This window comes from Episyrphus balteatus, chromosome 1 (genome assembly GCF_945859705.1).
Source record: "Episyrphus balteatus chromosome 1, idEpiBalt1.1, whole genome shotgun sequence".
Classification (NCBI taxonomy): domain Eukaryota; kingdom Metazoa; phylum Arthropoda; class Insecta; order Diptera; family Syrphidae; genus Episyrphus; species Episyrphus balteatus.
This window is the reverse complement of record NC_079134.1, coordinates 40856351-40882373: the sequence shown is the minus strand read 5'-3', so window position 1 is coordinate 40882373 and position 26023 is coordinate 40856351. Positions and strand designations below refer to the sequence as shown.

General features: G+C 30.5%; 1 protein-coding gene and 1 non-coding gene across 3 annotated transcripts in view; one reads left to right on the top strand and one right to left on the bottom strand.

The window, feature by feature from the left end:
• LOC129905092 (fibronectin type-III domain-containing protein 3A) overlaps window positions 1–26023 on the bottom strand; it is a 400083-nt gene that overhangs the window by 250474 nt on the left and 123586 nt on the right. The window lies entirely within an intron of this gene.
• Trnag-gcc (transfer RNA glycine (anticodon GCC)) lies at window positions 1751–1821 on the top strand. The gene has a single exon. It is a non-coding gene; the product is annotated as a tRNA-Gly (tRNA).

The following is a 26023-nucleotide window of genomic DNA, read 5'->3' as shown; positions in this document are numbered from 1 at the left end:
TCTGAACTCAAATCATGAAATCATGATTTTTTTCTCAAATCATGATTTTTAAAAACTTTTTTTATTTCCTAAAGCCTGGTACGCTGTTCGCGCTAAATTTTAGCGAAGATAAAATTCCCATTCATGTTAACTATAATTTGTATTCATTTTAGCTCGGCTAAAAATTTTCGATAACACTGATCAACAAGGTTTTTGCCACAAGAACCAAAATATACTTTTCTAGTTGTTTTTGGGGTGCTGAATCCGAATCTGAAGTCAGAAAAATTGTATTGGCCTTCGTTTTTGAAATATTACCGTTAGAAAATGTCAAAAAACGTAATTTTGGCTGTTTTCGAGGTTATGTTTTTATGTGGAGTAATTAATTGTGAATAAATTTGTAACGGTGCCAATAAGAGCTAGTTTTATTCATTCAAAAAATGTTTAAATCTTTCCGATATCACTTTTATTGCCCGAGATATTTAAAATTTAAGTAGCGGTCTTTGAATCAGAAACAACACTGGCCAACCAAATTACACTTTTTTTGCCACAAGAATCAAAATATACTTTTCTGAAGGTTTTTGGGTTGCTGAACTCGAATCCACAATCAGAAAAATTCTGTTAGCCTTCGTTCTTAAAATATTACCGTTATAAAATGCAAAAAAGGGTTTTTTTTATAACGGTTATATTTCAAGAACGGAGGCTAATAGAATTTTTCCGATTGCGGATTTGAGTTCAGCAACTCAAAAACCTTCAGAAAAGTATATTTTGGTTCTTGTGGCAAAAATTCTGTGGCCAGTGACTTAAACTTTAGATTAAGTTTAGTTTCTCTTTGACTTATTAAATGAAACTAAAGATATCTCGAGCAATAAAAGAGATATCGGGAAAATTTAAACAGTTTTTGAAAGAAGAATATCTGTTCTTATAATAACCATTACAAATTTGTTTATAATGAACTACCCCACATAAAAACAGAACCTCGAAAACAGCCAAAATTACGTTTTTTGACATTTTCTAACGGTAATATTTCAAAAACGAAGGCCAATCAAATTTTTCTGACTTCAGATTCGGATTCAGCACCCCAAAAACTACTAGAAAAGTATATTTGGGTTCTTGTGGCAAAAAAAAGTTAAATTTTGTTGACCAGTGTAATTTGTATTTAGACTAAAATTTGAATAGGATAAACTCCAGTCTTTCTTAAAAGCAGCTTAGATGTTAAAAATAACACTTCTCAAAACTAAAATTAGAAATAGACTTGATACTGAATCACCAAACGAAATTGTCAAAAATCACAATTGCTTTAATTTTAAAGTAGAAAAAATTATAAAATGTATTGGGCTATATTCATAGTTCTTTCATAAGCTGTTATTTTCTTGCTTCTAAAATAGACTGAGGTTTATCTTATTCATAGACAATTTAGACCCACTTCATGATTTTTCTTTGGAAAAGAGCTGCTTCTAACCTGGGTAATAACTTTAGACTCCAGACTAAGTTAGAACCGCTTTTAAAATATGGCTATGAATATGGCCCATTACTATTATCTATATTGTTCAGTACCAAGTACATTTACGTAAACATAAAAACTGAAAAGTACAAACTAAAAAATATTTTTAAAATTTTAACTTAATGTTAAATCCGAAACACGCTTTTCCCAAATTTGGTCAATCATGATTTTTTTCTCAAATCATGATTAAAAATCATGATTTTTTATTTTTTCATTCGGCAACACTGCATAAAACTAGCAAATTTTTAAAATTCTGCTATTTTCCAACAAGCATCGGTGGTTCAGTGGTAGAATGCTCGCCTGCCACGCGGGCGGCCCGGGTTCGATTCCCGGCCGATGCAATGAATATTTTATTTATTTTTATTTTTTTTTAATAACAAATTCAATTCAATGAGTTAAAATGAATTCTTAAATTATTTGAAAAACATATAACAAAAAAATACATAAAAATTTGTCACCAATCATGTAAAAGTGAATAAAAATACAAAGTACACTGTGGCGTATGAGTAATATTTTTTTTTACCAAATCGATATTCCATTAAGGAACAAAATAATAAAACAAAACTTCGTTGGAAAATACAAATACATACAAATAGATACAAATCAAACACAAAGTTTCGGAGGATTTTCCTAGAATTATGAAGTTTAAAAAAAGCAGTAGTTCAAGTTCTAACCATCTTTTATAGGTACATCACAAATAAAGCTCTTCTGATGTATTTCGAATCATAAATTCTCCTGTTTTGGTTATTTGCATCTAAGTTTTCTCAGAAAAGTAGAATATTTGTTAGTTAGTACTTAAGTACATAGATATCTATCTATCTATATAATGAGAGCAATTGAAATCCTTTTCAGTTTACCCCTAAATCTCTTAAGCCAATACTGCCTCTGTTTAAATTTACTGTCCGATGCAATCAATAGCAATACCGTTCTTATGTCTCTTCATGTCAACTGCATAGCCACTGATGCGTTTGACATTGAATTGTGTCATCAGTTACACAGATATTGTCAATTTGATACTCCAATATGCCACCTTAAATGCAAAATTTTGGTTAAGCATGAATATTCAATATTCATTATCATGCCATCAACCAGTCAAATATGTCATTTTAAGTTCAATGCAGTTAGTTGGCTTTTGTTAGTATGTACACTATGTACATATATCTGAAGGGAAACAAGCAAGTATTCAATTGCAGCCACTTAGTTAACCCTTTGTTGATATAAGCTAATACAAACATCTAAATCAATAGAATAGACCCCAAAGTACCTACTATTCGATATCAATTCGTGATAAATATGCTATGCAATGAAGTAGTACTATTTTATTATTACACTGGTCAACAAAATTAAACTTTTTTTGTCACAAGAACCAAAATATACTTTTCTCAAGGTGCTTAACTCGAAATCGGAGTCGGAAATATTCGATTGGCCTCCGTTTAGTTAGTTAAGTAACTAAATTAAATTAATTCGGGAACCAGCTGAGCACCTCCGATTTAAATTTTGTTGTTTTATACATCTGAAAAGCCGAGTTCTTCGTAGGCAAAATTATCTACAAATGTATTTGTTTGGCAAAATAAATATTTTCATAACCAAGAAAAAATTATTAAAAAAAAATATTACGCATACACCTCAGTGACCCTTTGATTTTAAACAAATTTGCTAACGTAATAACAAATAAAACTTTGTGAAAAAAAAATTAAATTTTCTTGGACCAAGTACGTTTTGTAGAGTTTGTCAAACTTAGTAAAATTGAATATCTATTTTGTCTTTTTGAATAATGTAGGTACACGTGTACCCCCAAAATCTTTGAAATTGAATTTTTTTTTTAAATTTTTTTGATTTTCAACCGCTTTTATTTTTATATTTTCTAAATTGTACAAATAAAACTATAAAGATGATATTTAGATCTTTCTCACGATTTAGAGAGATGTGGTTTGGGAAAAAAAAACCTCTACTTCATAAGCTCAAGATTTTCAAAAATAATGAAATTTTATACCATCTTAAAGCCTTTTGTTTCAGCTCAAAATATTCATATCAACCATGTCTGCACGAAATCTACAAAAACAGCTAGAATTTTTTGAACAGAATCAAATTTCATCAAAAATTGCAAAAAAAAAAATCAATCTTATTTATCTTCTTACATCATTAAATCCATTTTTATTTCACCTTTTATATGACGCTTTAATTATATTTCTAAGGTGCTTACAAAAAAAGTTACAATTTTTTAAAGCATATATCATTTCGAAATTTCAAACTGAGATTTCGGTGCTTCCGACACTAAGGGCTGATCAAGTGATCATGGGCAACAGATTTTCACACGTGTTTTGAGGTATTTCTGAATTTAGTTTTAAATTTTAACGTTGTGTTAATGTAACATTAGGTGTGCGTGTGATATATCAAATGAAAGGTAATATTATCAGCTTGCTCAATAAAGTTAGATGTGTAGCAGGATGCTTAGTCGGTTGAGATGTCGTGGGGTCTTTCCGATTGAAAACTCTGACACCAAAGGATATTTAAAAAAAATATATTTTATTGAACAATCGAAGATTAACAAAGTTTGGAACTAAGAGTACTTCTATTGAATGGTATTAGGTACTATGGTGTTCCTACCCTTTGCTATTATGCGGTTGGTGTTCCGCAGTTATTACAGAAGGCGTAAAGAAACACTATAATAATACTTTCAAAAAAGAAGCCAAGGATAAGAAGCGGTAAGTGTTACCTCTGTTGTATCTTGCCTCTTTGCTGGTCAAATCGAAAGTGATTTAATTCTAGTTTTGGCTCTCCAATTGATAAATTATTTAGAAAATAGGGAGGCTTTGAAATTTAGAAAAAAATATAAATAAAAATAATATAGTCAAAGGCGACATTGATTTCAAACTTATATAAAAATAAAATACAAAAATAATAGGCAAAGGCAGTATTGCATGCTAACAACAATAATGTGTTGTTTTGTTACAGACGAAATTTTTATGTGTTCAAGATCAAATTATAGAACGTGTTGAAAAATAGAACTTCATTCTACCGTTATCTCAAAATTGTGAATATGAAGTTGATTGAAATTTTCTTAAACTATATTCCTGCCTATTATCCATCTACAATATAAATTAGATTCATTTATCTGTTGAAAAAAAAAAATGGTTAAAAACTGTCAAAAAACTTGGGACACAAAAACTTGTTTTTCCTGTTATTCGGTCAAAAATCATATATAAGAACACCATTTTTTTGCACATGCATGCGCAATGCGCATAACCATATGACCGTATACTATAATACCTATGTCCTATAAGTTTGAGATTTTTTGAACGCTCCAAAAACTTGCTATAAAATTGCCCAAAAATACCAATAAAAAAGTAGGTATTTTTCAAAAATTCATAAATCGAAACTTAGAAGACTTACAAAAAACATCCGTATTAGACCCCTAATTTTTTTGAAATTTATGCCGCACTGTTAAAATTTTCAGGTGGAACCGGAGAAAATGGTGTCGCTTTGTCGTGGATGTTGCCCTGATTTATCGATACACGAAATTGCTGTTTAGGTAAAATTGCTTTACTTTTTTATAATTAACTAAAGAAAGCTTCCATAAAATCCGTTTCAAGCAAAAACATCCAAAAATAATTTTTTGAAAATTTTTCTTAATTTTAACATTAAAGATAGACTAAATCATTTCTAATAGCACACTTATTTTCTTTAGACAAAATTGTAAGGGCCGTTTTGGAAAAAAATTAACTTTTTCATTTTGGCTAATGGTAAGAATCGTTAATCTTGAATATGAATAATGTTCTTTTTTATCAAACTAAAAGTAGTTATGGTATATCGTATATGGTCCAGGTTTTGGTCTCACTAGATTAATCATCCTTGTGAATGAATAAGGCAACACAAATACATCTTATAATTTTAAAGTCTTTATGTCCGACTCTCTTATGTGACCGCCAAATTTGCATTCTACATTCATAATGTCAAATAATTTTACAAAGTCAGTAAACGAATAAAGTGACAAATAGGTACCAATTTTTTAGCAAACAAACACGAATTCTAAATCTTCCATTTTCACTTACTTAATTATTTCCCCTCAGGATTTCAGTTTATTGGTCGAATTTCGTGGTAGAATTTTTCAGTGTTTGCTCGAATTTTGTAAGAGTGTTTTGAAATTATGAAAATTGCAAAGTAAGTACCTAGCTTTGTAGTTTCTAAGAAATCGGGTACCAAAATTCATTATTATTTCTTTACAATACCACTACACCTAAAAAAAAAAACTTTGATCGAAGCCTGTTTTGTTCACAATTTTTTTTTTATTCAAACTTATTTGCAAAGAGAAAGTAGGTACAGCGAGGAATTTCATTGACATCATCATTTACAACATCAGTGTACGAACAGTGTGTACCAACCTTACCTCCCAACATATAAGCATACAGATGTACATTTTTATCTCTCTTAATACCACTGAGATACACCAACAACAACAACAACAAAAACAACAACGACAACTAAATCACATCGCATGCCTTGAAGTCTAGATGGGTTCAATGACAGTATCTCCAGCCGCCAAACCACAAAAAAACAGCAACAACAACAACAAAATAAAAGCAATATAAACGGCATTTGGCGAGGTGCGAATTCTGCATGCAGTTTGAAAATGTATCTGGTGTTGAGGGGAACCAGTAGATTTATGGTGGGTTTAGCTTTGATATATCTTTGATTAATTTTTGTGTTTGAATACTTAAAAAAAATCTTATTGAATAAATTTGAATAAAATCTTTTTTTTTTTATTTAGTTCACCTTAATGTTGCCACTTTTTTTTTTAATGACAACATCTAAAAATAAATTCCATTAGATCAGAAGAAAATCTTGTTTTTTTTTTTTAAATGGCAAACCATACTACTGCACTTGGTCGAGATTCAGTTACATTTTTATTTTATATTTTTTTTTTTTTTATTTTATTTAACCGTAACGAAAGATCTATGTATAGAGTTACTCTACGTTCTCATTCCTGATTACTCTAGCCTCTCTCTAACAACAAAAAAAAAACGAGATCGTGATTGCTTCTTTGTCCACAATAATATATAATTCCAGTTTTTGTGGGGGAATATAGCCAACAACTCTACCAGCTCGCAAAATTCCGATGATTCCAGTTATGGCTTTGCCATGCAAACGTTGCAACTTCCAAGGTTCCAAGTATAAAGCACAACACAGACAGAGAGTGGAATTGGAATTAAATTGGTTGAGAGTAAGTCTCCACTTTAAGTTAAATCTCCATTTTCCATTCATCTTATAGCCATCCATCGTCCTCAATTTTGTTTTATTCATTTAGCCACAAGCTAACACAGAGCTGTTGGGAAAGATCATGATCACGAATCAAGACAAGATCCACAGTATTTTGTTGAGTCTGAAATTGAGTTGAATCGAGTTTTTAAGTTTGAGTGGATATTACAGCGTTGCCGAAGTCTCTGTTTATATTTTTTTGTAAGTAAACACATGCCTTAATGATGATGGTTAAATGAAGACCGTTTAACATCTGATAACAAACAAAACATTTGGTTTGGGTATCATTTTGATAATTTTTAAATATCTTCCAAATTTTTCTTCTTGTTGACTCCCTCCCTTTTTAAGATTTGTTTTAGAATAATTAGTAAACTATTTTAAGTCTAATATTATATACAAAGTATGACACAAAGTTATTAGCTGGGGTACCACAAGGAACGATTATAAGTACAATTTTTTTAACACGAAGAAGTAACAAGGTGTAAGACACCGTTGGAAGTTGGAATATTACATCCTCTTAAATCAAAACATTGTAAAATCTGACATATTTTTAGTTGAATATAAAATACTTTATTTCAATCTTTCTTTGTAGAGTCCATTCCGCATTGTGACAAAAAAATTAAAGTTTTTTTTGAGTAATATTCGAAAAGTAATTTAAACTGGAATTTATTTTCAGTGTAGTTTTCTGTACTTAATACTGTTTTGTTCCAGCGGGTTTGCTTTAGTATAAATAAACTGTTAATAATTTCTTCAAATTAGTTAAGAATTTTTTTAAGTTTAAAAAATATATTTGCAAAGTACTGAAAAAAACTACGGCTCAAGTTTTTATTTCTAAAAATTCTTTTATACCAATACAAAATTTTAAATGACTTTAACTGGTTCCCATTTTGTATTTAAATATTTAAATACAAAAAAAAAAACCCCAAAACTATGAAAGAAAACATTGTGGAGAACACATGAGACCGTTAGTGCAAAAGTTGCGCAAATTCGTAACCATCTACTTTTCAAAAATAACTCTTATTAATAAAACATATCTAACCATATCTCAGTTCATACATTTATTATTTAGATTTCAAATTATATCTTTATTCGTACAAATTCAAAATTATAGCAGTTTTAATCTCGTGTTAGAAAATAATTTGAAAATCACTTATGTTGTTTTAACAATTATCGAATCAAATTACTTAAAATACTTTTTGGTGTGTTACTTTACTTAAAAGATTGGTTGCGTCGTACAAATTTGGATTTAAGTACACTAGCCCAAAAAATTAAGGGAACAAAAAAAAATCGTCATTTTTTTAGTGATTTTCGATAGGTTGTATCTCAGTAAAAAATGATCGCATCATGACAAAATAAAAAGCATGTGAAAGCTCTATTCTTCTAGTTTTAGAATGTTAAAATATTTTCTTTCTAACGGTAAAATAGCTAAACTGTTGGAAATGTTCAAAAACCAACATTTTCCATTTTTTTTTTCGTTTTTACTGTTCTCCTAAGAAAGTAGAAAGGCGATTTTTTTTAGACTGCAATATCAGTTATCAAACCAAAAACCATACTTTTGACTTTGACTATCAATATCTCAATAACGGATCACTGCACAGAACATTCAAGGACACATTTAAAAATTTCATTCAATTTTCTACAAAGTAATTAAGTTTGCTTTGTTAAACAAAATGTTTTCTTATTTTTGAGATTAATTTAGAAAAGCTATTAAAATAGGCATTTCTACGGTTTTTTAGAAAATTTACCGCTCTTTTATTTCTATGGGCGATAAGATTAAACTGATTTATTTTGTCATGATGCGATCATTTTTTACTGAGATACAGCCTATCGAAAATCATTTAAAAAAATGACGATTTTTTTTGTTGTTCCCTTAATTTTGTGGGCTAGTGTATTTTTGATAAGCCCCTATCAATTAATGAACTAAAAACAGACCATGTCTCCGTGTGCAAGTTACTATTTTTGCTTGTATTCAAAGTACAAACTGCAAAGGGATCTTCCCAGACAGTACTATGAAATATTAAAATCGTACATCTCAGACCGATTGTTGAATTATCTAGTTAAGATTATACATATGCGCAGGTAGCTTTACATGAGTAGGGATAGATAGACTATGTGTGCCGTGCTGATCCTTTGTATACCACAATAAAAGAATGCATAGATTGGGTTTATGACTCACATCTGGAAGCAGCATGTTGTGTCTACAAGGGATGCGGCGCGTCATACAGTCGATATCCCTATTCAAATAGAGATAACATAGGTTAAGAAATATTTGTATTAGATATAAGAAATAGCTGTAATGTAGTTTAGTTGTACTTAAATAAAATAGTTCAGTTTTAGACACGACACAGAGCAGTCGTTTTATTTGAAATAATATTGGTGTTAATTTCTTCACCGATTGTTTAGAGTAAGGTACGATCAAGAATATTCGGAATTGAAGAAAATAGAAGCCGGTGTACCACAAGGAAGTGTCCTAGGTCCTACCCTGTATTTAGTATACACAAGGGATATCCCAGTTGGGAATCACACCATAATGGCTACTTTTGCAGATGATACCGCAATTTTGGTACCCGACAAATGTGTCTCTAGGGGAGCAGTAAAGCTGCAAAATGCCGTCGACACAGTCAGAGATTGGACCGAAAAATGGCGTATCAAACTCAATGAAACAAAATCTTCACATATAAACTTTACAAATAAAAAGATAAACAATATTCCAATATTCATTAATAATCAAGCTGTACCTTACGCCAATACGGCCAAATACCTTGGAATGACTTTGGATGCAAAGCTAAAGTGGAAAGAGCACATCAAAAAGAAAAGAGAAGAACTAAACTTGAAATATAGAAAAATGTACTGGTTACTTGGTAACAACTCTGATTTATCAACCCAAAACAAAATAATGCTGTATAATCAAGTACTAAAGCCTGTTTGAACCTATGGTATCCAATTATGGGGCTGTACAAAGAAAACAAATACCGAAATCATCCAAAAATTCCAAAACAAAGTCCTTCGTGGAATAGTTAATTCACCTTGGTACATAAGAAATAGCGATCTACATCGTTACTTACAAATAGAAACGGTTACAGAAGTTGTTAAAAAATACGCTGTATCCCATAATCAGAGACTGCAATGTCATACCAATTCTGAAATGGTGTCCGTCTTGAATACCAGAAACCATGTTCGGAGATTAAGAAGAACCAAGCCTCATGAGCTTATGGTCTAAAAAAACATGGGAAAGTATTAAAAGTTTAAACTTCCCCCAAAGTGATTTTACAAAGTTAAGAAAGAAAAATCTGATGTCGATCTCTCAAGATTGGTCCTGATAAAGAGGTGGTTTTAGTGGTTAAGAGTCCCACACTACTTGGTGTCGAATACTGCCAAGTGTCTTTTGAAGATTTCCTCCCGTCAAAAAAAAAAAAAAAATAATATTCTAAAGAATTCTTACCATACCAAACATGGGAAACCTTATCGTGCATTTTATTGAGCAACAATTATATAATTATGAAAAATCAACAAAAGTGCTATTTGTTCACTATTTAAAAAGTGATCAAATTAGATGGTCACTGTGGTGTATACACAACTTTTTTAATGAACAAAAATTAGTACAATTTGTTCTCTTCTCAAGTAGTTAATCAAACAAGTTGAACTTTTAACACTTTTCAAATGGTTTAAATGGGCATATAGTGCTTTTGCAAGTTTTATTAACCATATTAGATCAATTTATTTGTTATTTCTTATTTACATATATTAATGAATAAAATTGCATTATAATTATGATATTTTTTGGTATGCTTGTTTAGACAAACTATGCTTGTTTTTTAACAAACCATTGGTCATTTAAATATGGACAAGGGGTGGAATCAGCTAAAGTGATAATTGATTGTTGATAACACTGGTCAACAAAATTTAACTTTTTTTTTGCCACAAGAACCAAAATATACTTTTCTAGTAGTTTTTGGGGTGCTGAATCCGAATCTGAAGTCAGAAAAATTTGATTGGCCTCCGTTTTTGAAATATTACCGTTATAAAATGCTAAAAAACGTCATTTTGGCTGTTTTCGAGGCTCTGTTTTGATGTGGGGTAATTCATTATAAACAAGTTTGTAACGGTTATTATATGAACAGATATTCTTTTTTGAAAAACTGTTAAAATTTTCCCGATATCTCTTTTATTTCTCGAGATATCTTAAGTTTCATTTAATAAGCCAAAGAGAAACTAAACTTAATCTAAAGTTTAAGTCACTGGTCACAGAATTTTTGCCACATGAACCAAAATATACTTTTCTGAACGTTTTCGAGTTGCTGAACTCAAATCCGCAATCGGAAAAATTCTATTAGCCTCCGTTCTTGAAATATAACCGTTATAAAAAAAACCCTTTTTTTTGCATTTTTTTTTTTGCATTTTATAACGGTAATATTTGAAGAACGAAGGCTAATAGAATTTTTCTGATTTTGGATTCGAGTTCAGCAACCCAAAAACCTTCAGAATAGTATATTTTGATTCTTGTGGCAAAAAAAGTTTAATTCGGTTGGCCAGTGTTGTTTCTGATTCAAAGACCGCTACTTTAATTTTAAATATCTCGGGCAGTAAAAGAGATATCGGAAAGATTTAAACATTTTTTGAAAGAATAAAACTAGCTCTTATAGGCACCATTACAAATTTATTCATAATAAATTACTCCACATAAAAACATAACCTCGAAAACAGCCAAAATTACGTATTTAGACATTTTCTAACAGTAATATTTCAAAAACGAAGGCCAATCAAATTTTTCTGACTTCAGATTCGGATTCAGCACCCCAAAAACTACTAGAAAAGTATATTTTGGTTCTTGTGGCAAAAACCTTGTTGACCAGTGTAATCAAATACATAAATGCTTATGCTTACCAAATTGACTATCACCTTTTTACTATGGTGAATTCTATTTAGGTGTCACCTGCTTTTTTTGTCTGAAAAAATATGTTCACTCAGCTTCACTTCCATTATACCTAAATCGAAAGATTATTAAAATAAAATATAATAGAAAAATAAGTCAAAATAAATAAAATGCACGACTTGATCTTATATAAGACCCTTTTAAAAATTCATACAAGATTTTTTAAAGAAATTTAAAATAAAACAAAACATGGTTTAAGTTACAAAAACATCCCTTTAAATGGTTTTGACCTCCAACCCCGAAATATTTCATTTATAGTTTCTTGTACAACGAAAAATCTTTAAAAATAAATTGCACGACTGGGGTCGCACGTACTTGCTCTTATGCTTAAAGTAACTATAATGTTAAAGCTTTTTATTCAAGAAATTTAAAATTCGATATTTTGAAGAAATTTCATAAGTAGTATAAAAAAATTAAATCTGTTTTTATAATTAATAAAACTCCGTTTTAAAATATCTTAATAAAAAAAAAATATGCCATTTTATTTCTCGTATAAAAAGGTATTTTTAGAAAAAAAAATTTTGAAAATTGTAGGAGCCGTTTTTTAGAAAAATAATTTTTTATATATAAAATTTTTTGCACATTTTTCAAAAAAAAAGTTGGTTTGCTATTTTGAAGAAATAATTAATTTACACATAAAAACTAAATTTCAAAATTTTTCATTGATCCGTTTTCAAAAAATTGATTTTTCAAAAAAAAATTTTGAAATATTTTTTAAAAAACCAAAAATGCTTTTTTTGAAAATTTTCTAAAATTTTAATATTATCTTTACTTACACACTTTTGTATAAAAATTTTCATTTAAATCGGGTTAATTTTGTACGAGATATTCAGAAACGAAAAAAACCGTTCTATGACAGGTACCGTTAATAACGGTACAAAAAATATTTTTTTTATTTAAAAAGTTGGCCCTTATGTGTAGTATTACACACAAAAATTTTAATCAAAATCGTTAGAGCCGTCTTTGAAAAAAATTAACTTTTCTATTTCCGTTATATGGCAGGTACCGTTAGTTTTGGTCATAAAAAAAAAATTTCAATTTCCCCTCTAGGGAATCACCAAAAACTGCTTATTACCAAGTTTGAAGAAAATCACTTCACTCGTTTAGGCTGCAGCTCCTATAAAAAATTTCATACATTTTTCAAAAAAAACCAAATCGGTATGCCATTAAAAAGAAATATTAATCAATGCATAGAAACAATTAAATTCATTAGTCCGATTTAAAAAAAAATTAACTAATTTTTCAAAACACAAAAATTCTTTTTTTTTTTTAATTTTTCTATAAGATTAATTTAAAAATTTTTGTTTAAAATTTTTTATTAAGGTCGGTCCTTTTGTTTACAAGAAAGTCAGGCAAGAAAACGGTTCTATGTCAAATACCGTCAGTAAAAAATTATTTTTTTTTAATTTCAAAAATACAATCTTTGTTTTTGATAAAAATTCCATTTTTTTTCACATGGCAAGTACCGTTAGTTTTGGTATTTTAGAACTGGTTGAGCTATGCTACGTGTTATTTTTTTCCAAAGTACCTAATAAGAAAGCTTCATTTCTACAGTGACGCTATTTTGTGATAGTTTTATAAAAATATTTGAAATCACACTTGAAAACCTGGCTCAAGAAGTTTTTGTTACCTTCTATTTGAATCGTTTATTTCAGAAACAGCATAAGTCCACTTTTTCCAAAATTTGTTTTTTGGAAATTTCTCATTAATGTATAGTTATTCATCTTCTGAAAAAAAATTAAGTATGTCAGACCCCCCAAAATAGGAAAACTGAAAGAAAAGGTTTCAAAATATATGGAAAAATTTCACCCGGTGACAACATTTTTGACTGTTAAATACATGACTTTTTACCAGTCTTAAATTATTTTGGCAGCAATCTTGACACGCACCCCTTTTTGTTATATATCTATAAAAAGGTAAAGAATTACTCTATCTATATCTATTAAATTCATTTAAATTGTACTCAGGATTCAAAAGTTATAGCCAGATTTCTGGTGGTGGCAGCATTTTTAACTCTTCAATTATATGACATTTTACCAGTTTTAAATTATTTTGGCAAACATAATGACACGCAAGCCTTTAAGTTATACATCTATAAAAAGGTAAAGATTTACTCTATCTACTGCTATTTAATTTATTAAAATCGAAAGTAGGGTTCAAAAACTATAGCTTAATAAAAACAAAAGTTTTACCAAAAAAATTTCGTTTATTTCAGAAACGACATAAGTCCACCGACTTTAAAGGCTTAAAAACCCGCAAAGACCTAAAAAAAAAGTTTATATTTTAAAGGTTTCTAAATGCATCTTAGGCTAGATTATAACTCGGCATACTCTAAATTTGAAGTGTTGTGGATTTTTAAGTAAAAAACAGTTTTTTGTTGCTCCTGAAAAGTTTATGCTCATGGACTTATGTCGTTTCTGAAATAAACGATTCATTTCTATCTTAAAAAATAAAAAAAATTTTATTTTTCAAGCATCTAGCGAACCCTAACAACTATCCAACGAGTTTTTTTTTTCAAATTTGTATTTTTTATCAAAAGTACCTTTCATTAACTGTGACCTAGTGGAACCTCGTTGGTTTTTATAATGTCTAAAACTGTTTGGATCGTACGAGCATTCCTAAGTCATTGCTCTAAATGAATTTACGTCTGATTTCTTACCGTTGTTGGTGGCCATTTAATAAAATTTCTAAACCCCGAAAGTCCTGTCTTTTAATGAAATATGAATCTCTTTAAGTTTTGAAGTTTTAACTGCCATTAATCGCCAAACTTTTTTCATAGAGAAACATTCTGACCCTGATACAAAGTCAATGCGTTTTTTTGCCATCAAAAATTAAACAAAATACTCAAAACAATGATTTTTTGCTAGTAGGTACTTTATGTAACTGGATTCACATGTTTCATTAATTAAGCTCCTTTCAATATATGTACATTTTATTGTCCCAATTGATTCAAAAGTTCAAGTACAACATCAAAGTCAAACAAAAACTCAAAATACTCTTTTTAAAGTACTTAAGTATTAATCTAGCAGCAAGCTCATATAAGAAATGCTCTGCAAAAGTAAGTGATTTTCTATAAACTCAAACTCTTTTCGATCAATAAACATACGAATACTTGACTTCGTTCGTATACATTATTTAGAACTGTTACATTCAATAAACCAGCTGTCAGTAGCAATCTCAACCTAAATGTTTATCAAAGCCATTGGCATTGTGTTCCCAATTGATTTCGCATTCCTCATATATATATATGTATATTACTCTGCGTATTTCTATACACTCGTATGTTTGAATGTAAGCCTCAAGCTGCAGTTTCTTCTTATATTTGTCATTTCAAATGCGATTTACAATCTGCATTTTCCCATATCAAATGGAAAAACTCTTCAAGAAAAAAAAAAAAAAAAAAAAAAAATCAGAGAAAAAAAAAACAAAAAATGTCACTGACTCATCTTATCGTTTCTATAGAAGCATTCAGAAGCTAAAAGTCATTCCTCTTTGGTCCAGAAAAAAAAAATTTAAAAAAAAAAAACATAGAAAAAAATTCCACTAGAGGACAGAAATAGAAAAAAAAACTGCACTCCCATAGTTGTAAGGACTATTCAGAATGACCAGGACCCAGCTTCGAAGGGACAATCCATTGTGGATGCCACTCCCGAATGTGAATGTTCCTGATGTTAGCTTCAATGTTGGAAATATTTGTTAAACATCTTAGAAGACAACTTGGATATGCTTGCTTTTATTCTTTTCGTCTCAGAAGAAAAAAAAAAGTTATATTTCCAAGAAAGAAAAAAAAAGGATCTACAGAATAAGAGTCAAGAAAAATATGTCTCTTTAGTGGAAAGATATGAAGCACTTAGAAGTTGCGAATAAAAAAAAAAACAAAAAAAACACACAACTATCCTCCTGCAAATGATGGGGACAACGTATCCTGTGTTGCCGTTTTCTGTTGTTGTTGTTATTAGAGGGTTTTTTTTTTGTTGGACCCAATGAATGAATGTCCTCTTTACTCCTGGCTTTATGCATCCCTCAGATTCCTGCCTCTTCTGTACACTCTCAGACTCGCTCACATTATGAAAACTGAAGGAATTTTTAAGTTGGCTGCATGCCACAAATTCTTGTCCCCAAGCAATGGAAGCTTAAACATTTATTTTTATTCACTCGAATACATAACTTTTAACTTTTTTTTTTTGTACATTTTTTATAATTTTTTTTTTTAAGGAATAACAAAAAAAAAAAATTAGGTTGCATTGGTGGAGATAGAAAATATTGGACTAGGATATGAATCTATGGTGGCATTCACTGGAGGAGCGAAAAAATATAAATGCTGAGTATCTCATAGAGTAAATTATGACCCTGAATATACAGTTTTCAATTTGGCTACCAAAATTATCCAGATAAGTATGTAAAGTGCAAGATATGGTGGTAATATATGAGGGGATAAGTAGTAATAGTGTTGTCATGCCAACAATGCGATGTTATACTGCCACTGTCCCTTACCACTGAGAGTGTTAGATGGTAGAGAGGTTATTCAAAAAAAAAAAAAAAATGTGGTTTGCTGGCGATATGGTGTTTGGGAAAGGCGGGATTAGCGACACCCAAATGAATTCATTGGATTTGCATTTGAACAAAAAATGAATACAAAAGAAAATCAAATAATAATGAAGGGAATACAGCATTTTGGGCGTTAGGATACTACCGATTTGATTTACTTTCATATCTATGGGTTTTTGAATTACATTTGGAATTCGGGCTGGGAACAAATATTGTTAAAAGGGATTAAATGTGTAAGACTTATGATTTTAGAAGTCGGTTTATTGTAAGTTTAATTATTTTTAAAATAATTCTGTACTCAGGAGTAAAAGATTGGCAAAAATCCAAAACTGACTTACCAAAATTTAGGCTTTAGGTCTTCACTAAGAAGTTTCGAACCTGTAAGACTCCAAGTAGTTAACTTATATTATAAGTAACGTATCTATATAAGTTCTATGGTAAGAACGTTTTTATTAGCGGGCTCAACTGAGGTCAATAGAAAATTCTATAAGAATATGATTTTAATTACAGTACTTTGCCATATTATTAGGGCCAAGGAAAAAAATACATCTTTTTGGTTCATATTGCTGATTTCATTAAAGTTTTTGTCGAAGTACATATCTTAAATTTTCTTTTATCTCATTCACTTATACTTATCATGTGGATAAGGATTAACTCAAAAAAGGTACAAAAATTCATTAATTTTGATAAAAAATAAAGGACGAAAGGGGTAAAGGTCTAAAAGACGTTCTTTGCTATTCATGCCCAAAATATTAGCAGACCGGTCTAATACTTAAATTTCTCTTACTCTTACCTTTCTGGCAAGAACCCCATCTTGCATAAATATTGAAGCTTCGAGCCGCGAGCATATTCCGAATTCGTAGATTCAAAACATTCGCAAGCTCCTTTTTGTATTGGCCCTGCGTTATTGTGCTTTCCAATATATAAATGGAAATGGAACCTGATATTTTCCCTAAGATATAGTAGAATAGCCCAGATGATCAGAGAATCTATATTTATGCAAGATGGAGTTCTTGCCAGAAAGGTAAGTGTGTCTAGTTATTCCTAGATGAAAAAATTGGGTTGGGGTCGAAATTCTGTATATTGTTTACAGCATTTTTACAGAATTTTGATATACAGTATTTTGCCGTACAGAATTTTACAAAACAGAATTTTGCATGTCAGTATTTTGTTGATACAGTATTTTGACGTACAGAATTTTGTATTTACAGTATAATGACGTACAGAATTATGGTATTACAGTATTTTGACCCCACAGAATTTTGTCGTACAGAATTTTGACAAGCAGAATTATGACCCGCTCCCGAAAAAAATTAAGTATAAGACGGGTTTGCTAATTTTCCGGGCATGAATTGCAAAGAAAACGTCTTTTAGACCTTATCCCCTTTCGTACGTTATCTTTTATCCAATTGAATTAGTTTGTGTACCTTTTTTGAGTTAGTTCGTATCTACTTATACTTATACTTATTATAAGTAAATAAGACAAAAAAAAAATGTAAGATACTTCGACAAAAACAAGAATTGAGCAGTATGAACCAAAGAGATGTATTTTTTTCCTTGGGCCTTATTATATGGCAAGGTTCTGCATATTTCCCTAGAAACTTGACCTCAAGAGACATGTTCCAAGTGATCTTTATATATTCAAGAGGGATGTCCCAAAAGATTTGCTCGCAAGATATGTTCTCCACAAAATTCCTGTAGGCAGAAGTTTCCAAAAGTAGGTAATAATGACAAAAAAAAGTCATGAAGAAAATTAAATTCTTCAAACCACTACATCTATCATGGTTATTTCCTTTAGAATAATTGTCAGTAGTGACTATTAACCACTTAACAAAACCAACGTGTTTCTTTCGAACTTTGGAAATTTTACCCTAAACAACATGTTCCCAAGCTACCTCTTCCTTGAAGGCACGTCTGTCTCCTTGCAAGTTTTGGTTTAGCGATATCATGCTGAGATACTTTAGCATCCAAATCGGAACGCCTGAAGTCTGAATTCAGGCGTCTGCTAGCCAAAAATTTTATGTGACATTGATAAATCTTACGTTTTTAGAGTAATTAAAGTGTAAATTTGAATAAATAGGCCAAAATTATAAACAATGATAAAAAAATTTGTTCGAATTCAAGCTTTTTTCATTTTTTGAATTTTACTAGAACATGTTTTACACCATTAGAAAATAGACATTTTAACGAACGAAATGCCCACCGACTTTTTGAAAAAAGCTGATATTTTGACACGTGAATTTTCGATTGAAAATTAGGGTGTTTTTTTGGTATTAAGTCAAAATAAGGTGAACAAATTAATATTTTAAATCAAATAAATTACAGTGTATTTGGGACATAATAAGGTACGTTTTCACCAAATTTGGTAGAAAAATTTTTGTTTTTGAAAAAGATAAAAATAAAAACCAAAAACTCGGTTTTTTGAATTTTTCACATAAATTTTGAGGTTATGTGAAAAAATTTTTGATGCAAAAGTTGTAGATCTTTTTATTACCTACAACTTAGCTATACAACTTTTTTCTATAGGATTTGTAGTTTTGCCGGAAATCGAGATATACCATTTTTTACCATTAAAAACTCAACCCACCCACTTCCCGAACTCGGCTCGCCCGTAATTTATTTTTCCTTTAATTTTTATCATATTCATCTCCTTTTCCAATGGGTTTCATTCTACTATGATTTTTTTTGGTTTCAAAAATTATCGACCCTGGTCTAAATAGGGCCTGTTAATTATGAACTTACATGCATAAACATATCTTAAATTCAAAACCTGTTTGTAGACTTTGGTCAAAAGAAATCGGTTTTGAAATGTAAGAAAAAGAAATAACAAAATGTTTTTTTCGAAATATCTCTGGAACCAGACCTCCAAGAAACTTTTGGTTTGCAGTTAAGAATATAGCTTAAAGAGGCCTTTTCTTTTATGTTTCACTCGATGAATTTGAAGGATTTTTTTTTTAAATAATTTTTTCCCCGAAAGGGGTTAACCTTGATTTTAATTTAATTTTAATTTTTAATTAATTAATACATAGGCCCGTGCACTGTGAACTCATATCCGTAAGCCAAAACTTGTTTCGAGACTTTGGTCAAAAGATATCGGCTTTGGAATGTTAGAAAAAGAAGGAAAAAAATGTTTGGTTGGAAATAACTCAGCGACCAGACCTCAAAGAAACTTTTGGTTTTAAGTTATGAATACAGTTTAAAGAGACCTTTTTTTTTATGTCTAACTCGATGAATTTGCAGGAAATTTAAAAAAATGCATTTTTTTCGGCAAGGGGTTCTCGAAAATCAAAAAAATATATATAAACTTTTTTTACCTTATTACTTGGTACTGTGAGCTCTTATCTGAAAACTAAAACTTTTTTCAAGACTTTGGTCTGCCTCCGAATGTAAGAAAACAGAACGTTTGGATGCAAATGACTCAACAACCAGGCCCCGAAGAAACTTTTGCTTTTCAGATATGAATAGAGCTTAAAAAGATCTTTCTTGATGTCTCACTTGATTAAGAAAAAAAAAATTGTTTGCCTTGGGGAACCTGGCAGCTTAACGTACGCCTCTGATAGGAAATATAGAAAAATTGAGATTTTCTAAAAAAAAAAGAAGCTAGATTAACAAAATGACTATCTATAGATCTTAAATTTTACAGCAATATCTTGCAGAAAAATCACTACAAAAACATATCTGTAACAAAAGAGCCAAGTTTTCCTACATTGAAATTATGACGGCTCTAAAAGCACTGAGAAATAAAAGTTTTAAAAGTTGTAAGGTTTAGTTCTTTATTTTTTGTATCAATTAAGCTTTGATTGTTTAGTTGTTGTACAAGTTTTCATAAAACTTTAAAATTTGGTAATTAAAAGAAAATTTACGATGAAAACAGTTAAAAATTAATTGATTTGATTTAAAACCGAAACTTAAAACTTCGAAAACTTTTATATCTCACATCATACTGTCAACATTTTTACATGAAAACCTATAACAAATTTCATATCATCTGAAAGCTTATTATTTAAGCTTTCAATATTCACCTCAATCATGTTTGTACGACATCTAGAAAAAAAAACTGGAATTTTCTAGCTCGTCTCGATCAGAGCCGGATTAACCATGTCATGGGCCCCTAGGCAAAATAATTCTTGGGCCCTTTTCCGATGCTTTTTCAATATCATAAGCTATTTTTAAGTTAGGTTAGAAATTTGTGCAGGTAACTTACTAGAGACTAATCGGATATAATCTGGTGTCCTATCATGTCATTTTATAAATGTAAACTAAAAGTTTTGAAATAACTATTATAAATATTGCAGTGATATCTCAACAAAAAAATTTTAGCAACTTGATGGCTCACAGATAATTTTAATTAACGATAAGTTATAAGAAAATGTCTTAGATTCAAAAGGTATAAGTAGGTATACCTATGCCGACTTTTCACGAGTCGATTTTAGCCACATGATATGTCTCACGTTTAAAGTCGACTCTAGTATGGGGATTGTCACTTTAGTCGCGTACGGCTTACGTTCACTAGGGCTGCCAGATAAAATTTAATTGATGTCGGGACAATATTTCTTAAAAGTCGGGACAAATCGGGACACCAAAAAATTACTTGAAATCGAAAATTATTAAAAACAGATAAAAAGAATCACGTGTGTGATTGCAATATTTTCCTTGACTTATTTCCTACATTTTTGTGGATTTCACGCAAAAATATGAATTGTTCAAAATTTCATTTTTTGAAAACTAAACTTAGTCCCAATTTATTCACTCTCCATGAAATTCAAAGTCACCATATAAAATGGAAAGTTTTAATATTCGTATGCGATTTGAAAAATTTTTATTTTTTAATGGCGTCTTTAAACTTAATGGATAGTCAATACATTGGGCCTTATCCATAAAAAATCATCAAAAAAAATGTCAATTGATGTATCTTTTAATAAATGTAGGCAACAATCTCAAATTTCCATAAAATTTAACGTCGCCTTTTAAAAAAAGAAGTTTTAAAAATTCTATGCGATTTGCCAGTTTTTTTTATTTGAGAGTTAATAAATTGAAGCTAAAAGCTTTTTTGCTTAAAATTTTTATTTTTTTTTTCCCAAAGTTTTTTAAGGAAATCGGAATGTCGGGACAAAATCGGGACAGTTTGTAAATCGGGACAGATATCGGGACAGGGTCCAAATGTCGGGACTGTCCCCTTGAAATCGGGATGTCTGGCAGCCCTAACGTTCAATCGACTCGACTGACGCCGAAAAGCTTCGCCGCACGGCGAAAATCGACTCGTTATAAGTCGGCATTACGGTTTCATTATAAAACTGGAAAGAGAAATCATATGAAAAAGTTTCAATTTTGATTTTATTATTATAGCCAAGGAAAATTACTCAAAATATGGGCATGAAATCACATTTTTCAAAATTTTTTTCATGGAATGTGTTTTGCTGGTTGTCCTTATTATAAAAATTAATTTGTTTGGCTGACAGGAGGTCGGGAGCAGCCGCCATCTTGGAAAAGAGATTGGTATCGTTTTTATTGAATAGCTCCATTGTTGTTCAAATAAACAAAAAATGACAAATGTAAGATTTATTAAATATAAAATTATCCTAAAAAATAATATACAAACCAATTAGGTACGTGAGTTGATTAAATAAAATTTTATAATTTTCATACTACCCCAACAAACTTCGTCAGATATATGAAAAAATTCCATTTTGCTCCTACCTTGCGAGACAAACCCGCACTTTGACCAACTATAAAATTTTATTTAATTAACTCACGGAATTGGTTTTTATATTATTTTTAGATAATTTTACTGTTAATAAATCTTACCTTTGTCAATTTTTGTTAAAATTAACAACAATAGAGCTATTCAATATAAACGATACCAATTTCTTTTCCAAAATCTTCGTGTAGAAGCAGACGTTAGAAATCATCAAACTTCTGTAGATTCTTAAGCTACAATACAAGTTGGGAACGTTTATTGGACAATTTTATCTAATATTATTTTGAGTAACTTTTCTGCATGCACAATCTCAGATTTTTCTGACATATTCACTGATTGCAACATGAAGAGCTTGAATGGCACCATCTCTAGCTAAACTCTGGTTCGATGTCGTTGGAATAATATTCGAATAGACCAGTAGGTAATAATAATGTTTTTTTTTAAGAAGAGATTACAGTTTAAATATTAATGGTGAAGCACATGGGAAGAAGTAGTTTTTTTTTTATTTGTTGTATAAATATGATGAATTTTGATTTTAAATGTTGTAAAAAGAACGTTTGGTATTTAAACGTGGTATATTTTGAGCTGACTGTTTTCCCATTTTCTGGGTTGATTTTTCATTTTTCCCTAATCAAAAATACCGAAAAAATACAAATGTAACGCTGTTTTTTATTGAAATTTTTTTTGTTTCGTAGTCAGGGCGAGGGGCCCCTAGCTGAAGTGGGGCCCCTAGGCAGCTGCCTAGTTTGCCTTGAGGCTAATCCGGCACTGGTCTCGATCCGTGCAAGCTTCGTACAGTAGTACTACATATTACATAGGTTTTTAGGTTTTTTCTTGATTCGGTCCTCGCTCTCAAAGCCCGCGATAAAATCTATGAAATAGTTTGAAAACTTCTCCTTATAGATTGTTGTATTTCTCAACACAGGGCATCATTGAAACAACTTTTTGTATGAAAAATTCATCCCTCCAACTCTTTGAGAAAATCATTCCCATAATATAAGTGCTGCTTTTCGTGCATCTTTGATTGATGACTTTCAATTAGTTCAACTTCAAATCATAAAATGTATACAAAGTACCCACGATTTCTTGCTTCACACACTAATTACCCTCATTCCGCTAAAAATAAAGAAGTACGCCGACACATTATCGCGGGTGAAGAGAGGTCACTTGCATTTTTTCGCAAATTTTCATTTCAACCAAAAAAGAATATAAATTCTTCAAACTTCCCACAAACTTTAAAAAATTATCTCCGCCTCATAACTCTTTTAAAATACAACAAAACACACACAAAAAAAACTACAATACCTATAGACCCACTAGAGACAGGAGGTCTTGCGTCTTGCGTCATTATCCACTTTGATAGATACATTTTAGGAGTATCTCACTTTACCTGATGTTCATCTTTTTTTGCAAAAAAAAAATAAATAATGAAACTACACTACATACTCAAAATTCATCATAAACTCTTGGGTACATCGTCATATAGTGTCTTTTTGTATATACACAATCGTACTTCGTCATCATCATCATCAGCTTTAGAGCAATCGTGTTAGTTTCTTTTGTAGCCCCAAGGAGTAGGATTTAATATAACCAGAGACACGTGAGCCTTTATGAAGTTTTTGTACAATCTTTTTTTTTTTTCTGATGTCTCGTTCTCGTGTTGTACCCTATGTCTTTTCCTCGATAAGAACCATGCCAAGGTTCCAGACCTCTCCAGTCTTTTGATGTTGTGCTAAACTTTATGGGTGTTTCGTGTTGTTGTTGTTATTGTTGATGTTGCTGATGGGTGCTGGTACACTCTCTTATATTCATTAAGGAACTGTCGCGACATCGTCTGACGTCTGAGTGAGCAAAAATCAATAAAATTCACCACTTACCTGGAATGAGAACAAAAATAAGAAAAAATTATATATAAATAAAAGTTGTAGGTACACGTTTATGGGGGAACGTAACAAAAATAATAAAAAAAAAAAAATATAAGATCAAAACAATGAAAAGTTCACATACATTTTTTTGTACATTTGTTTGCTCTTTTTTAAACATTATATTGCCTACTAGAGTTTGGACCCAGACGATCAGACAAGAGGTATACGATGGAACAAATTAACCAAATAATTGGATACAATTTAACGACACGAATAGAACATTAAATATTTTATGCGAATAGTGCTAACGGGCAGTGTTTGAGGATTCCAATTGAAAGTCTAGACTAGAGATACACTTTCTTGAATAGATTTTTGTATTTAAGTTAAATATCTACCAACTATTGATTTATTATTATAGAGACTAGAGATATTCTTAATTATTTCTGTAATTGTATTTTATACCAATCAGGAGCAGACTTAACTTTTATACCAATCAGGAGTTTTTACCCACAAAAATCGTTGGACTGATTTTTCTGCAGTTTGTTGATAGTTTTGCATCGTGTTGCTTGGAACCGAGCTTATTACTCAAGAAAATAAATACAAATTCTACATTACCGCAGAGTATGAGTCATTATTACGAGCCCACGTTGGGCGCCAATTTAAATGTTCAAATTGTTATTTAATATCAACTAAGACGATGACGTTGACAAAGGTGTGGGAACTAAAGCGGATATTTATTATAAAAATATTCAAGTTTAAAATGTAGATACCTACGGAAAACATTTATGGTGTAAAGTAAATTTAATATGACAACGAAAACAAACTGAAATGTGATGGTATCGCTGAATGTCATTGTTAGACAATTTTGAAAAAAAAAAAAAATGTTGTATTACCACAATCCACACAAGGCATCTTCTATGTCGCAACTTGTGTTTAGTTTTATAAATGACTTCCTTTAAATGTATACCAATATAAACGAGAAAATACTAATACTATAAAGCCTAGTATGCTACTGAAGTGAAAAGAAAGTTTTTTTTACAAAACCCTCAAAATGAAATCGTAAAATAAATTTTTTATTCTTTTCATTCCACAGTACCTACGCAGTTTTGCCAAGGAATTTCTTATTTATGCTAGAAAATTTGAAGAAATTTTAACCCTCTGTCGGCACACGGGTGCGAATTTGGCAGGACAAAAATAAAACGTGGTCACAAAAAAGTGTCTTTATAAGGGTGAAAATACATTTTTTTGGAATTGTGAATACAATATTCAAATTCCTCGAAATATTCTACATCAATTTCATATATGATTCTCTATCAAATATTGAGACCGAAAAAAGTTCTAGCGACATGAAAAAGTATAAACCAAATTCGCAAAAAAGAGGTGTGCCTACAGAGGGTTAATCATTTGTCACTCACAACTGTCCATGTCATTTTTCTTGCTCCAAAAGAGTTTTTTTTTTTTACATTGGAGACTTAGAATAATTTACTGTTTCGCTTCAGCAGCCAGTGGCGTACGTTGAGTCGCCGGGGCCCCGGGGTAAGACTAAATTTTGGGGCCCCTTTGATATTTGGGGGCCCCTTAGTTAAAAAAAAAATTACGTATACGCCATACGTTTTTTTTTGTATGGCTTATTTATTTTTAGGTTTATTTTAATGTTTTAATATGTTCGTAACGCACTTTGCTATACTTACTTAAAATGTCTCTCATAAAAGTAGTTAACACTTGTACTAGGGGCCCCCAAAATTAAATATTTAGAGACCCCTAAAATAAAATTTTTTTAGCTAAGAATTGATAGTTCTTGGGGCCTCTGTTCTGAAGTAATAAATACATATTTTATTCTCCATCATCAGACATAATTTTTTTTATTTTGGGGCCTCTGATAAATTATTTTTAGAGCCTCAAAATTAAGTGCTTAGAGGCCCCTAAAATATAATATAATTTTTTTGGAGCCAAGAATTAATAGGTAGGTATTGGGGCCTCTGTTCTGAAGTAATATTCGGAATGCCACCAATAACGTAATGTTTTTATTTTGGGCCCTGATGTATTTATGTTGGGGCCCCTGAATTTATATTTAATTTTCCATTTGATTGTTTTGAACCACTTTTGAGGATCCTCAAATAATATTTTTTCGCTTTTTTGGGGCCCCTAATGTATTATTTGTGGTGGCAAAGATTTTTCAAGTAATATTTTTTGGGGCCCTAAGATAAAATTATAATTTTTCTTTTAAAAAAGCAGTTTATTTT